Genomic DNA, 15,045 nt, shown 5'->3' with positions numbered 1-15,045 from the left:
CTATTTTCATGAGTGCACCATTTGCACCCAGTCAGCCTTTTGGTTGAACTGAGAAATCTAAGATTTGATATGTACTTCAAGGTACCTATGCCTCAAATTTGAGGGTCTACGGAGATTGTTTGATATTTTTAAGAAAGGCATCATGAGTTGCTTGCGCATTGACTTCATCAGGTCCGCAATGCTAACAAAGCCAGTTGGTCGTCTTTGACCATTAATATTTCTTTACTCAGGATTCATCTTGAGAAACCACTTGGTAGTGTTCATGTTTGTATATCAGAGTACACGCCTGTCATTTTGCAAGCTCTAGAAAGCTGTTTTGACCAGTTTGAAAATTACATCTTTGCGATTAAATGTGAAAATGTGGCGCAAGCGCCTGAAAGTTGCAAAACTCAATTTGATGATCCAAAAATGGTGCTGATTGATTCCAAAGGTATGTTTAAGGTTTGTGAGGCATTTAAAAGGTCAGTTGCATGAAAACGAAAAAAAATTTAGTAAGGCCCACCTTGGGGCCCGACCTGGCTCATGCTCATGCATTGATTTTGTTGGCAAATTGGTTTATTAAGAGATGATTTCGTTTCATTATGTGGGAATTAGCTGGCCACTTTGGGGATATGCAATTATCTGTATTTTCTTCAATCTGCATGGATTGAACTTCTACTTCTAGATATCATTCATCCTTGCGATGTTGAGCCTGTTCGTCAGCACAAAACTTCAACATGTGATCGCAAAACTCGCCTTGGATAATGCAGCTACAGATGCAGCTGCAGGGACTCAGTTAAAGCCCCATGATGAGCTTTTCTGGTTTGGTAAACCTCAACTTTTATTGTGGTTGATTCAGTTCATTTTGTTTCAGAATGCTTTTGAAATGGCAACATTTGTCTGGTCTTGGTGGGAAATCAAGGCACCTATTTGTTAATTAAGAATAGTGCATTTGTTTTCACACATCTAATTTCTGGGGTATTAGTTCAATTCTAGTGCAGCTATGGCATCCTTCCCCTTTAAACCATTTTCACACAAATGGGCTCCCACTACAAGGCCTTGATTAGAGAGGAGATAAGAGAATCCCTCCATGGTTGGCGAAAGTGAGTGAAGGAGAAAGAAAAGCGTGAATCCTTACATCCATCTTCAACATCTGCAAAATTAGAAAATGCTTTGAAGTCTGGTAATAAGGATAGAGATGAAAGTGGTATTGAAATCAACTGCATATTCTCTTTCACAGAGCCCCCAAAATGTGATGGAGAGATGTACAAGAATACCAAGAGAGATATCCATAACTTGCCAAACAAAGAACATGAGGGAGGATTCTATTCATGAGGAAGTTCAGCAAGAAGAAGATTTGGGCTCACATTCTTCAGTATATTCTTGTACTGTAGAAAACAATGCATTGTTATTTGAAACGAATGTAATGGATGGTGATGACACTAATGAGGATTCAACAGACAAGCATCTACTTGGCTCTGGTTCATCAAACAATGGATTGGCATTTAAATTGGGTGTTTTGGATGATGATAACATTGATGAGCAACATCTTCTCGACCCCTTTGAAATTCCCTAAGTTTCTCTAACCTTGACTATGCCAAGCCCCTTCTCCTGTGCAATGGCCAAAGGGCAGCGTTGAAACATAGCAAATGGAAATGTGCAGGTGTGATGCCAAAGTCCACAGCCATTGCTAAAGTCCTCCTCCTGTGTGGCATTAAAGCCTATAGATGAGGGTTTCAAAAACTCAAGCAAAGACTATTGGCACCATTGAAACACATCAACATGTAGTCCCAGGCAAATGCTTTAGTCCCACATTAGCTGGGCAAGGGAAAGTTTTGGTATTTATAAGCAAAGCTCCACACTAGTATAATGTCAAAGCTCAAAGACTTTTGACACAAGGTGTTGGTTGGGCACCCAAGTGGACCCCACACATGCGGGCACATTTCTTGAGGTGACCAAGGAGGCTGAGTGGTGACTAGGTGGACCCCACACAGGCATGGATCCCAAGGTAGGTGAGTTTTGCAAAGTAAGGGCGACTTAACTGGTGAGCAGGTTGCAGGAGATCCGACGATGCGCGTTGTTTTGCAAAGTGGAGATGCTCGTCAGTTAAGCATCGCAAAGTGGCAAAAAGGTTAAAGAGTGGGCAAGTTCCCTGAACATCAACAAAGCACATTGTTTCGTGAAGCAGAGATTCTCATCAGTTAAGGATCACAAAGTGGCAAAGATTTAAAGAGCATGCAGGTTCTGAAAGATCCAATGGTGCACATGATTTCATGAGGCAAAGATGCATGCCCATTACCCTTCGCGAAATGGTGAAAGGTGATGTGGCAGGTCCAAATGGAAGGTGATCTCATGGGTACCGCTGAGGTGGCGATGACATAGCAGACAGGTGGTGACAAGCAAGCAATCCAGTGGCGATCTGGGTGGCCAACCAGTGGCGGAAAGATGATGTGTCATCCCAGGTGGCACCTAGTGGACCCCATCAGCAAATCGCAAGCTGACACATGGTAGGGCGTCAAGTCAAAATTAGGTGAAAAATTAAAATTAAATATATAGTTTCAACTATATAAGAAAATTCAAAAATTTAAATGATGGTGCACATATTCAGAATTAATTCACCCAGAAGCTAATTTTTGGTCCAATAGGCAAGTATTATATATCACCAGAAAGCTCTCAAAATTAGGAATCCAGTCATGAAGTTTGTTTCAACAAATTAGATATTTCGAGAGAAGTTTCCATGAGAAGGAGAAATGAAAATATTCAATTGGAGAAAGGGGACACTTAGTAGTGTGTTATGCAAATCTGATCTTTTTCCCTCCTCTTCTTATTCCCATTTATTCTCAATTGTAAGGGTTCCAAAATTTTGGAGGACGTGCTCCTGATTTCATGGCTTCCAGTTCTAAATTTCTTGACCCAAGTTTGTAAAAGCTCTTTGGTTTGTTTCAGGGTATGGAGATTACATTGTTGTCTTTGGAGATGTGTTTTTTTTAGTTGTGGGTCTTACTTGTGTCAGGCATGAGTAAATTCCACACAATATTGTCTCTAGGCATGTATTTCATTTTTATAAATTGAATCCTCAAGGAGGATGGAATTTGTCAATTTCAAAGAAATTGTGTGATTGTTTGTAGGTATCCTTCATTGAAGGTTTTAAATTTTGTAATCAGTCATGAATAAATGGAATATGTGTCCCAGATCTGATAATTTTGTGAATGAATTAAGTAATGCATTGATATAAGGTATTGATGCAGGAATATCTTGTAAGGAAAATAAATTTGTAGCTATGATTTGCATTTTTGCAGTTTTGTGTGTGACTCTATTGCCCAATGAACAAGGCACTAGTCTTTGAAAGATTTGGGGGTAGTTTTAGATTTACAAATTTAAAGACAAATCTATTTTCCTTTATGTTGACAGGTTTGTGTTCTATTCATTCCAAGCTTTGGTCTCATCTATTATTTGTACAAGATCTAGCCAATCTCTATGTGTTTTCTAATTTGTTGAGCTTGTGGAATGATCTATCTGCTTATTGTTGATGCAATCATATGTCTATAACTGTTGTATTTAATGCATCAAAAGGGTGTCCCCCCTAGGTCTAGCAGAACCTAAAGTGCAGGAGGATCAAATAGGGTCCTATGTTATGTTGTTCAAGTCCTAATGTGTTTCATAGACTGAAATTGGCCATTTCATAGAAGGATTACAGGTGAACTTGGGTTGATCAGTTTTGATGAACAACAGTATGACTACAATCCATCAGACAAATACTTCAAAGTGTTTGGAAGTAAATGCTTCATCAAGAGAGATGTGGATGGCCTGGGTAGCTTTGATTCCAGGAGTGATGAAGGCATCTTCTTGGGCTACTCAACTCATAAAAAATCCTACAAATGCTACAATAAAATACAAAGAAGAGTCATTAAGAGTGTGCACGTAAGAGTTGATGAAGATATTCATAAAGGAAGACAAGCATAGGTAAACCATTATGATAACATCGATGATAGAGATGAAATTCAACTGATAGTGAACCAGAAGAAGCATCCAACAAGTCCCCTAACTCATATGTGCAGAAAAAACACCCGGAAGAGCAAATTTTAGGTAATAAGAATGGTGGTGTGTAGACTAAAGGAAGACTTGCCTAGAATGTTGAACAAGTCAATTTCTGCCTCATGATTGAAATGGAACCCAAAACATGTAATGAGGCCAGCAAAAGTAAGAAATGGATGGATGCAATGGAAGAAAAGCTGCAACAAATTAAGAAAAACAAAACTTGGGAGTTAGTTCCTAACCGGTTGATAAGAATGACATTGGCACAAAGTGTGTCTACCAGAACAAGATGAATGAAGAAGGTGTTGGGACTCATAAAATTTTGAGGAATTTGAGAGGCCCATTTAAAAATTTTGCATCTACAATTTCAAATGACCACCTAATGAATCAACTTGATAGGATACTACTAGTATGAAGGACAAGTTGTGTTTCCAGTTTGAGGCCCTTACCAATTCGTTTGACCAGTTTTCAAAGGCCATCTAATTTGCAAATTTTAGAAATCTGCTAGTGTTTTCTCAGATAAGCTAAATGGTCAACTTTGGATTCCTGCATCTTCGACCCAATTGAGTGTCATGATGAAATTTTCATTGCTCAGTGTTTTTAACATATAAGTGATGATCCATCTAATTTTTGGAGTCTCGGTCAATCTGATTGACCTATTTGCAAAGCCGAGTTTGTAGGCAATTTCTTCAAGTTTTCAATATGCAAAATTCAAACAAGGACAGTTGGTCAATTTTGAGCATTAATATTTTGAAACTCAAGATTCATTGTGAGTGGTTTTTTAGGATGAAAGTTAACATATTAGAGTACATGCCTATCAGTTTGTGGAGTCCAAGAAGGTGTTCTGATTAGTTTTTGAAATGCCTCTTTGGGTTTAAATGTGAAAATGTGACAGGTTGGAATGCACTCGGGTTTTGCACTGGATGTCATTAGAGAGAAAGTGAAAAGCATCGGAGAGGCAAATAACATCAATTTTTAAATAACAAGCATAAATAGAGTGGTTTATAATGCAATTCTCTGCCTTGAGCTCATCCAAAATGGTTAAAAGATCTTGTGCATTGGCATCCACAAAGGATTAATGGTAATAAGGGGAAGTTTTTTTTCATACACAACAAGATGCTATGAGTTACTTCTCAGAGATAAAGGTCAGTGGTGAAAACAGTGCATCCAAGATATTAATTACCAGTACTGATTATCCCAACCTTAGGTCATTGAAACTTCAAAGCAATTGTCAAGGACCAGTGCATGGGAGAAGTTGTCAAAAAATGGCCTTAGAAGCTTTCAAGTAAATCTGATTCAACAACCTTTGCTAGCATCCATCGACATCTATGCAAAATGTGAAGCATGAAGAAAGAAAATGTCGATATTTGCTTCCTTCTTCCTTGCATGAAAAAGCATCCTCCTACCGCCAAGCTAGAATTAATGATAAGGCATTAGAAACTTTCAACAAATGCAATTGGCAGGTGTAAAGCATTCTCCTTGGTCACCAAATTGGGGCTTTAAAGCCTTATGAAACTTTCAAGCAAATGATTTTGGCAACTTGAAGAGGCACCACCAGGTAATGGGATAAGGCATTTATCCCACATTTCTCAGCAGGAAAGGTTTTTATGTGGTTTAAATACAAAAATTTGCACATAACAAATAACAAGAGTTCGTGGGCTTTTGGTGAATTTAGAAGGCTTGGCTAAACCCTATGGACCCATGCATGTGGAAACGCATCTCGAGGCAACCAAATTTTGAGATAAAAAGGTGAGTTAACAACCGTGCAATTTGGAGAAGATCAAAGGTGGTTGTTGATCTGTGATTGGCAGATGCTCACTAGTTACTCATCATGGATCAGTGACAAGGCGGACCCAAGTCCAGTGGTGGGTCCAGCTCAAGGTGAGGTGGCACTCGGGTGTACCCATGAGTGAAACAGAAGTTGACACATCGCACAGATGAATGCATAGCAGAAAGGGAAAAATCAAAATTAAATATATTGTTCTCACTATGTCAAAAAATGTAAAAATTTAAATGATTTACTGTAAAGAGAAATTAATAGCTGACGGGTTATTTTTTTACCCAAATATAGGCATATTATATGTCATTGGAAAGCTCTCAGAAGAATGCAAAGTTCATTTATACCATCATCTTCAACACATGTCAGTTATTTTGAGAGAAGTTTCAATGGTAATGAATGCAGAGAATATTTTTTAGTTGGAAAGAGCTCATTTTCAGCAGGCCAAGTGTGTGAGCAATAAATGGTAGAAGGAGGGGGACAATTGTCAATACCAGATGAAATCTGAAGTTTTCCCTCTCTCTTTTAATTCTAAATTCTTCTCATTTGTGGGGGTTCCAATTTCTGGAAAATGGCTCCAAGGGAGATTTCCAAATGGTTCCAAATTTCCAAGGAATTTCTAGCTCAATAATGTTTTCATAGTTTTAGTTTTGTATGTGGGTATTTTGCATAAGATTGTAATTGGTTTAGTTTCAGGTCATACTTGTGCAAGGCAAGTGTAAAGTGCCATAGAATTGTCTTCAGGCATTTGTCGCCAGTTTCAATATAATTCAATTTTCAAGGGATTTTGAGTTTATCCTCTCCAAGGGGAGTGTAATTCCTATTCTTAGGAATCTTTTACAGAAGGGATTTAAATTCTTGGAGAAAAAATTGTTAAACTGAATCATTGTTTGGATATGTATGGTTCTATGAATGAATGTAGAATGTATTAATGTCAGGCATTAATGCAGGGATATTTTGGTAAGCCAAATTTGCAACTAGGTTCTCTTATAATGTTATGTATTTGATTCCATGCCTAGGTTAAGGCACTAGTCCATTACAGCTAGAGGTTACTTGCAGCTTTTTAAAATCAAATCAGAATATCTTTCTTTTTCTGTCATGTGGTAAAGTTCCACCTATCTCATGCTCAAACATAGTTGAGTTGTATGTGTAGATTTAGCCCATCTACAATACCCTCCTTGTTCTAAGACTTTAATGAGATCTATCTGGTTGTTTGATGCTATCATATGTCTGTAATGGGTTTGATTTTATGCAACAAAGGTATACCCACCTAGGTTTTGTCGAGCCTGAAGAGTAGAAGGATTTAAATCCTTGTCATGTTGTCCAAGTCCTGAAGTTCTTCATTGTTTAAAATTGGCTATTTCATAGATAAATTATGGGTGAACTTGGGCTACGCATTTTTTGAGAACAACAAAAATGACGACTGTGGTGGGGACTAGCAGTGTCTTGTAATTGCATTTTTTAGCAAGGTTGAGAGAAGTTGTATTCATATTGTTGATTGCAGTCAAACCCATGAGTCTGGCCAAATTTCTTTTGGGAAAAAGTCTTAGAAGTTTAGAAATATGAAAGTCATTTTCAGATTTGAAAGTGTATCTTGGAAAGTAATATTATGTGACTTTGTTGTGTGGAATGACCCAGAAATCTGAAATTGTTTCAAGAGTGAAGATCAATGGTTGAAATTTTATTCCTCCTCAGGGAGTGGTGACTCTGTAAGAATGAACCTGAGATGTGGAGATATCCTTCATATCTTCAGTCAGAAGTAAACTGAACACAACAACAAATATATCCAGGTATTCCTCAAAAAAATTATGAGATAACTTTGTTCCTTATAGGGTGAAGCAAGTCACCAGGAAAAGGAATGTTGGTTTTAAGGTTACATACTTTATTGAAATAAATTTCAGTCAGAAATATTGTGAGAAGTATGTCAGGTTATGAAGTTAATGACTGCATGTGTTTTGCAAAGTAATTGTGAAATGGTAAGATGCATTGTCCAAGTAATGGTTCAATAGATGTTTCAAATTTGATTGATCTAGACGTGGTTCCTAGATCTAAAAATCCTTTGTCAAATCTGAAAGAAATTGATAGGGAGATTGAAATATATCTTCAAAGAATCCAAGATAAATTCATCTTTCTTTTAAGAAAGAAAGTAGGGAAGAGAAAAGAATAATCTTCATATGTTTTTTATGAAAGATTTATTGCTGAAATAAATGAGCTTCCACCTGATGTTAGACCCCATGAGTCCATTTGGATTGAGTTATTCTTAGAGCTTGATGAGCCTGACTCAATTAATTGGTCTACAACCTTGAGAGAAGAAAGTGTTGCACATATTAAAGAATGGATAGATGAGATTGAGATAACTAAATCTGAAAATGCACATAGTACTAAGTATAATGATGCTGATAGTGAAACTAGTGAATACCAAAGTAATGGAGATGAATCCATGAGTGGGGATATCTCTTGTGGTTCTAAAAATGATTCCTATGATCAGCATGATAGTACAAATTTTGTTCTCAGCATGAGGAGGATGAAAATATAAATTGTTGTTCTAGTGTGTATGATTGTAACTCTATAGAGTTTTTAGATTTGAATTATATGAATGATAGTATTGTTAGTTCTAATCCACAAAGTGTTTGAAACCAAGGTTATGAAACTATGTTGCAACATATTGCAGCACTTTAGGATCAGCATGATAAAGGTTATGATACAGATGTAAGTTGTTGCAATGATAAAATAAATGCGCATAAAGACATGAGCATAGAAGATTTAATGCATGCATCAAATTGGGACAATGTTTACAGCATAGAAGGTAAATCCAAGGAAAATGAAAATGAAGGAGAAGGCTCACTAAGTAGTTAACAAATCTCAGAACTCTTAGCTGTTGATCTTCAGAGGTATGCATCAAAAAATGTCCCCAATTTCTCATACCCAACTAGTATACCTTTTGATATTGATGATATCTTTGAGGGTGTGAAGTATGATACATATGATATTGATTCTTTCCCTACATTTGAGTTGAATAGTAGACAAGATGAAAATGCATATAAGATTGATAGATGTAATGATGTGGATTCATATGTTGATATGAATTGAGAATTTAAATCTTATGTTGATCTTGGTGTTAAAGAGAAAGACAAATCTGAAGTTTCTTTCCCAAATTTGCAAGTGGTTAATGAACCATTACTTGATGATATATTTTCATGTTCGCAAAGTGCTGATAGAAATTGTGATCAGCAAGATGAAGTGCAGTCATTCTATTTGGAAATGTTTCTTTCTAGTTTGCAAGCCAAGGTTGTAGATGAATGTTATCCTCTTGTACAAACTAGTGATCAAGATGTACCTAATGTTCCTAGCTTTGAAAATAAGTTGGATTACTTTTCTTTTCAGCTGGAAAATGATTGTAAACAATATGACAAGTATGTGTCATTTGATGATCAACATTTTGAAGTGGGTTTTGTTTTTCAAGGATTGGATGAGTATGAACATGCTTATTATCTTTTATGTGATGAGCTAATGAGAAGTTGCAGCATTTCTAATCAGGCAGATGTAAATGAAACTTCCAGCTTACCCTTGATTTATGGAAATGAGAATCATGTGTTTGATAGAGGTAAGAATTGACTCCATTTTTTATGGCCCAGGACCATTTGTGAATAATGTATATATGTTGTATAGTTTCTTTTCTTCAGTTGTGTGGTTTTTTTGGAATAAAGTACCCTATTGTTCGGGTAGAATAAGGAACCCCTATTTGGAGAGTGAAGCTCATTGAAGAATTTTAAAAGAAGAGAAATGATATGTTTTTGGGTGGTCTACGTAACCAAAGATTCTAGATTCTTGTGTTGATCTTGCAATCAACCATCACCAGTCAGAGCCACTATTGGGACTCATAAAATTTTGAGGAATTTGAGAGGCCCATTTCAAAATTTTGCATTTGCACTTTCAAATGACCACCTAATGAATCAACCTAATAGGCCTACTTTGAGGGAATGTAAAATGCAGCCCGATGATTGTCATGAGAAAACACTTGGGAAATGTGTCCTACATCTTTGATTGAGCCTATGCAGTGGGTTACAACTTTCACAATTCAGTTTAGATCAGTTTGTCAAGTACCCATTTCAAGGGGTGGACTAAAAGTTATTTTATGCACATGTAGAGCTTTTATCAAATGACTCACTTTGACGCTTTGCATTTTATGACCAGTTGATTGTCATATCAAATGAAGTATACCCCTAAATTGTACACATATAGGTGTGCCCACATGCCAAATTTCAAGTCCCTGTGAATCCATTTGCTCAGTTTGGCAAGCCCATTTCTTTTGCAGTTTATGTTGTTTGGAAGGTGCATTAGTCCCTGTTTTAACAGCTAGTCAGAGCACCACTTTGTATATGTGTAATAGATGCCGAGATGAGTGTCATATCAAAATATTTATTCCAGGGTACTTCTAGTATAAAGGACAAGTTGTGTTTCAAGTTTGAGGCCCTTACCAATTCATTTGACCAGTTTTCAAAGGCCATCTAATTTGCAAATTTTAGAAATCTACAAGTAGTGTTTTCTCAGATAAGCTAAATGGTCAACTTTGGATCCCTGCATCTTCGACCCAGTTGAGTGTCATGATGAAATTATCATTGTTGTGTTTTTAACATATAAGTGATGATCCATCTGCATTTGGAGTCTCGGTCAATCTGATTAACCTATTTGCAAAGCCGAGTTTGTAGGAAATTTCTTCAAGTTTTCAGTATGCAGAATTTAGACAAGGACAGTTGGTCAATTTTGAGCATTGATGTTTTGTAACTTAGGATTTTTCATGAGTTATTTTGCAGGATGAAATTTAACATATCAGAGTACACATCTATTAGTTTGTGGAGTCAAGGAAGGTGTTCAAAGAAATTTTTGAAATGCCTCTTTGGGTTTAAATGTGAAAATGTGATAGGTTGGAATGCACTTGTGTTTTGCACCGGATGTCATTAGAGAGAAAGTGAAAATCATTGGAGAGGGAAGTAAAATCAATTTTTAAATAATAGGCATAAATAGAGTGGTTTATAAATGCAATTCTCCGCCTTGAGCTCATCCAAAATGGTTAAAAGATCTTGTGCATTGGCATCCACAAAGGATTAATGGTAATAAGGGGAAGTCATTTTTCATACACAACAATCTGCTATGAGTTACTTCTTAGAGATAAAGGTCAATGGTGAAAAATGTGTATCCAAGATATTAATTACTAATACTGATTATCCCAACCTTAAGTCATTGAAACTTCAAAGCAATTGACAAGGGCCAGCGCACGGGAGAAGCTGCCAGAAAATGGCCTTAGAAGCTTTCAAGCAAGTCTGATTCAACAACCCTTGCTAGCATCCATCAACATCTATGCGAAATGTGAAGCATTAACAAAGAAAATGTCGATCTTTGCTTTCTTCTTCCTTGTGTGGAAAAGAATCCTCCTGCCGCCAAGTTGGAATTAATGACAAGGTGTTAGAAACTTCCAACAAATGCAAATTGGGGCTTTAAAGCCTTATGAAACTTTCAAGCAAATGATTTTGGCAAGTTAAAGAGGTAGCGCTAGGTAATGGGATAAGGAATTTATCCCACATTTCTCAGTGGGAAGGGTTTTTATGTGGTTTAAATACAAAACATTGCACATAACAAATAACAAGAGCTCATGGGCTTTTGGTGAAGTTAGAAGGCTTGGCTGAACACTATGGACCCCACGCATGCAAACACGCATCTTGAGGCAACCAAATTTTGTGACAAAATGGTGAGTTAACAACTGTGCAAGTTAGAGAAGATCAACGGTGGTCATTGATCCATGACTGAAAGATGCTCGTTGGTTACTCATCGCGGATTAGCGACAAGGCGGGCTCGAGTCTAGTGGTGGGTCCAGCTTAAGGTGAGGTGGCACCCGGGTGTACCCACGAGAGAACCAAGAGCTGACATGTTGCATGGATGAATGCACAAAAGAAAGGGAAAAATCAAAAATAAATATATAGCTCTGACTATGTCAAAAAATGCAAAAATTTAAATGATTGACTATAAAGAGAAATTAATGGCTGACGGGTTATTTTTTAACCCAAATATAGGCAAATTATATGTCATTGGAAAGATCTCGAAATGAGGAGTTCATTTATACCATCATATTCAACACACGTTAGTTATTTTGAGAGAAGTTTCAATGGGAATGAATGCAGAGAATATTTTTCAATTGGAAAGATCTCATTTTCAGCAGGCCAAGTGTGTGAGAAGTAAATTGTAGAAGGAGGGGGACAATTGTCACTACCAAATGAAATCTGAATTTTTCCCTCCCTCTTTTAATTCTGAATTCTTCTTATTTGTGGGGGTTCCAATTTCTGGAAAATGGCTCCAAGGGTGAATTCTAAATGGTTCCAAGGAATGAATTTCCAGCTCAATAATGTTTTTAGAGTTTTAGTTATGTGTGTGGGTATTTTGCATAAGATTATAATTGGTTTAGTTGCAGGTCATACATGTGCAAGGCATGTGTAAAGTGCCATAGAATTGTCTTTAGGCATTTGTAGCCAGTTTTAAAATAATTCAATTTTCAAGGGATTTTGAGTTTATCCTCTCCAAGGGGGAGTGTAATTCATATTCTTAGGAATCTTTTACATAAGGGATTTAAATTCTTGGAGCAGAAATTGTTAAGTTGAATCATTGTTTGGATATGTATGGTTCTATGAATGAATGTAGAATGTATTATTGTCAGGCATTAATGCAAGGATATTTTGGTAAGCCATATTTGCAACTAGGTTCTCTTATAATATTATGTATTTGACTCCATGTCCAGGTTAAGGCACTGGTCCATTACAGCTAGAGGTTACTTGCAACTTTTTAAAATCAAATCAGAACATCTTTCTTTTTCTGTTACGTGGTAAAGTTCCACCTATCTCATGCTCAAACATAGTTGATTTGTATGTGTATATTTAGCCCATCTACAGTACCCTCCTTGTTCTGAGACTTTAATGAGATCTATCTGGTTGTTTGAAGCTATCATATGTCTATAATGGGTTTGATTCTATGCATCAAAGGTATACCCACCTAGGTTTTGCAGAGCTTGAAGAGTAGAAGGATTTAAATCCTTGTCATGTTGTCCAAGTCCTGAAGTTCTTCATTGTTTGAAATTGGTTATTTCATAGATAAATTGTGGGTGAACTTGTGTTACTCATTTTTTGAGAACAATAGAAGGAAAGATTGTGAGGCACAAAGCAAGGTTAGTGTGCAAAGGATACTCTCAAGTAGAGGGAATAGATTTTGAAGAAATATTTGCACTGATTGCTAGACTTCAGGCCATTAGAATGTTTCTAGTCTTTTCAGCCTACAAGGGATACAAAGTCTATCAAATTGATGTAGAATATACTTTCTTGAATGGAAATTTAGAAGAGGGAGTATACATGGAACAACCAAAAAAAATTTTACTACACGATGATGAAACCTTTGTGTTTCGATTGAAAAAATATTTGTAAGGTTTGAAATGGGCTATAAGAGAAGGGCACTCAAGGTTAGACAAATATCTAAAGGAGCAGGGTTTCAGAAAAGGGAGTGTAGATAGTAATCTATACATTAAAGAAGACAAAAACCACATGATTATTGTGGTTGTATATGTGGATGACATCATTTTTGGAGGAAACAAGGATATCTTGTGTAAAGAGTTTGTTGATCGGATGTAGTCAGAGTTTGAGTTGTCGATGACTGGAGTGTTGTCTTACTTTCTTGGTTTGCAAATTTCATATCAAGGTAAAGGGATATTTATCTCTCAAACCAAGTATGTAGGATATTGAAGAAGTTCCAAATGGAAGACATCAAACCTGTTGGGATCCAAGAACACTGAGAGGGGGGAGGGGGGGTGAATCACTGTTTAGCCAGTATGAATTGTTTTTATCCTTTTATACCATACACATATATACCGGTAAATAAATAAACATATAACAAGAAGCAAATAAACCATCCACATAAATAAACACCATAACACACAAAATTTATATGTGGAAAACCTCAAAGAGTAAAAACCACGATGGAATTTGTGACCCACAATATTAGTTCACTAGCCATATTTAAAGATATTACATATAATAGGGGCCTGCACATGCAGGAAGACACATTGCCTAAAGCATACTGCTCATCACTAAAGAGCCTCACTGACTACAAGATTTTTGCTAAAGTAAATTACTGAAAATGAACACAAGAATGCATCTATGCCAATTAAAGTTCTGGTCATGGCTTTGCTCTATACCGGTTCATAAACCCTGAACTACTACTAGTATCTCTTCTCCTCCAAGAATGCTTTCCAAGCTATCTACAAATCATTGCATGATATAACATTCACATACATATATTTTGCATTATATAGTTTTACTATGTTCTCCTATATCCACACATTTCATATCATTCAAAATAACCTAGCAGACTGACCTATATACCTATTAAAAATAATATGCCCTATGTCAACTTACAATAGATTTACAAAATATATTCAATGTCGGCCTTGAAAATAATTAAAAAATGATTAATTAAGTAAATCCTTCTCAATGTCGGCTTCCAATGAAGTATTGATTCCAGTGTCCATGTTGGTGTAGCCCTGAATGCTCCAAAGCTAGTATATGTCAGTATATGCCTCCTAGTGTTGGTTTATGTCTTTCTTCTGATCTTATTGCCATCAATGACAACAAAATGAATCCAATGAGTGTTAATTGCCAACAATCTCCCCCTTTGGCATTCATGGCAACACTCATGTGAAAAATGGATTCCCTGCCGGTATGCTCCCCCTGAGCAATACATTCCATCTGATATCCAGATATCCTTCCCATGTGTTTTTATCTGGTATTCTCTGATATTTTTCACATATTTGCATACTCTCCCTTTAACATTAATGCCAAAGACCAATGAAAGAATTGAAAGAATTCCATAACAAAAGAATAAATGAATATTGTTAGTTTCACTGGAGCTTAATTATCTTCAAGATTTATGGGTATGCCTTTTTCAATAACTTAAGATATGTATCCCAACTAGTTCTGAAAGTATCAGAAATGGATGCCATTCTAATTAGTAAGTGGGCATATGTTTCCTTCTCTTGGACATCTATTGGTGTGGGTTTAGTGATCATGTCCATGCACTCTCTCTTATGAACACCCAATGAATCTAATCTAGGACTTACCAGTCCTCTTAGACTTCTTTCTCTTTGCATGATTTTATATCTCCTTTTCAAAAACAAAAATTTGGTTATCCAAGGACAAAATTTTTCCATCAACAGATGTGGT

The 15,045-nt window shown here is 36.5% G+C and overlaps 1 pseudogene; it reads left to right on the top strand.

The window, feature by feature from the left end:
* Positions 1–565: 565 nt before the first annotated feature.
* Positions 566–1,555, top strand: LOC131040235 (MLO-like protein 4; annotated as a pseudogene).
* Positions 1,556–15,045: the final 13,490 nt, after the last annotated feature.

Source organism: Cryptomeria japonica, chromosome 7 (assembly GCF_030272615.1).
Source record: "Cryptomeria japonica chromosome 7, Sugi_1.0, whole genome shotgun sequence".
Classification (NCBI taxonomy): domain Eukaryota; kingdom Viridiplantae; phylum Streptophyta; class Pinopsida; order Cupressales; family Cupressaceae; genus Cryptomeria; species Cryptomeria japonica.
The sequence above is the reverse complement of the archived record's forward strand: the minus strand, read 5'-3'. Positions and strand labels throughout refer to the sequence as shown.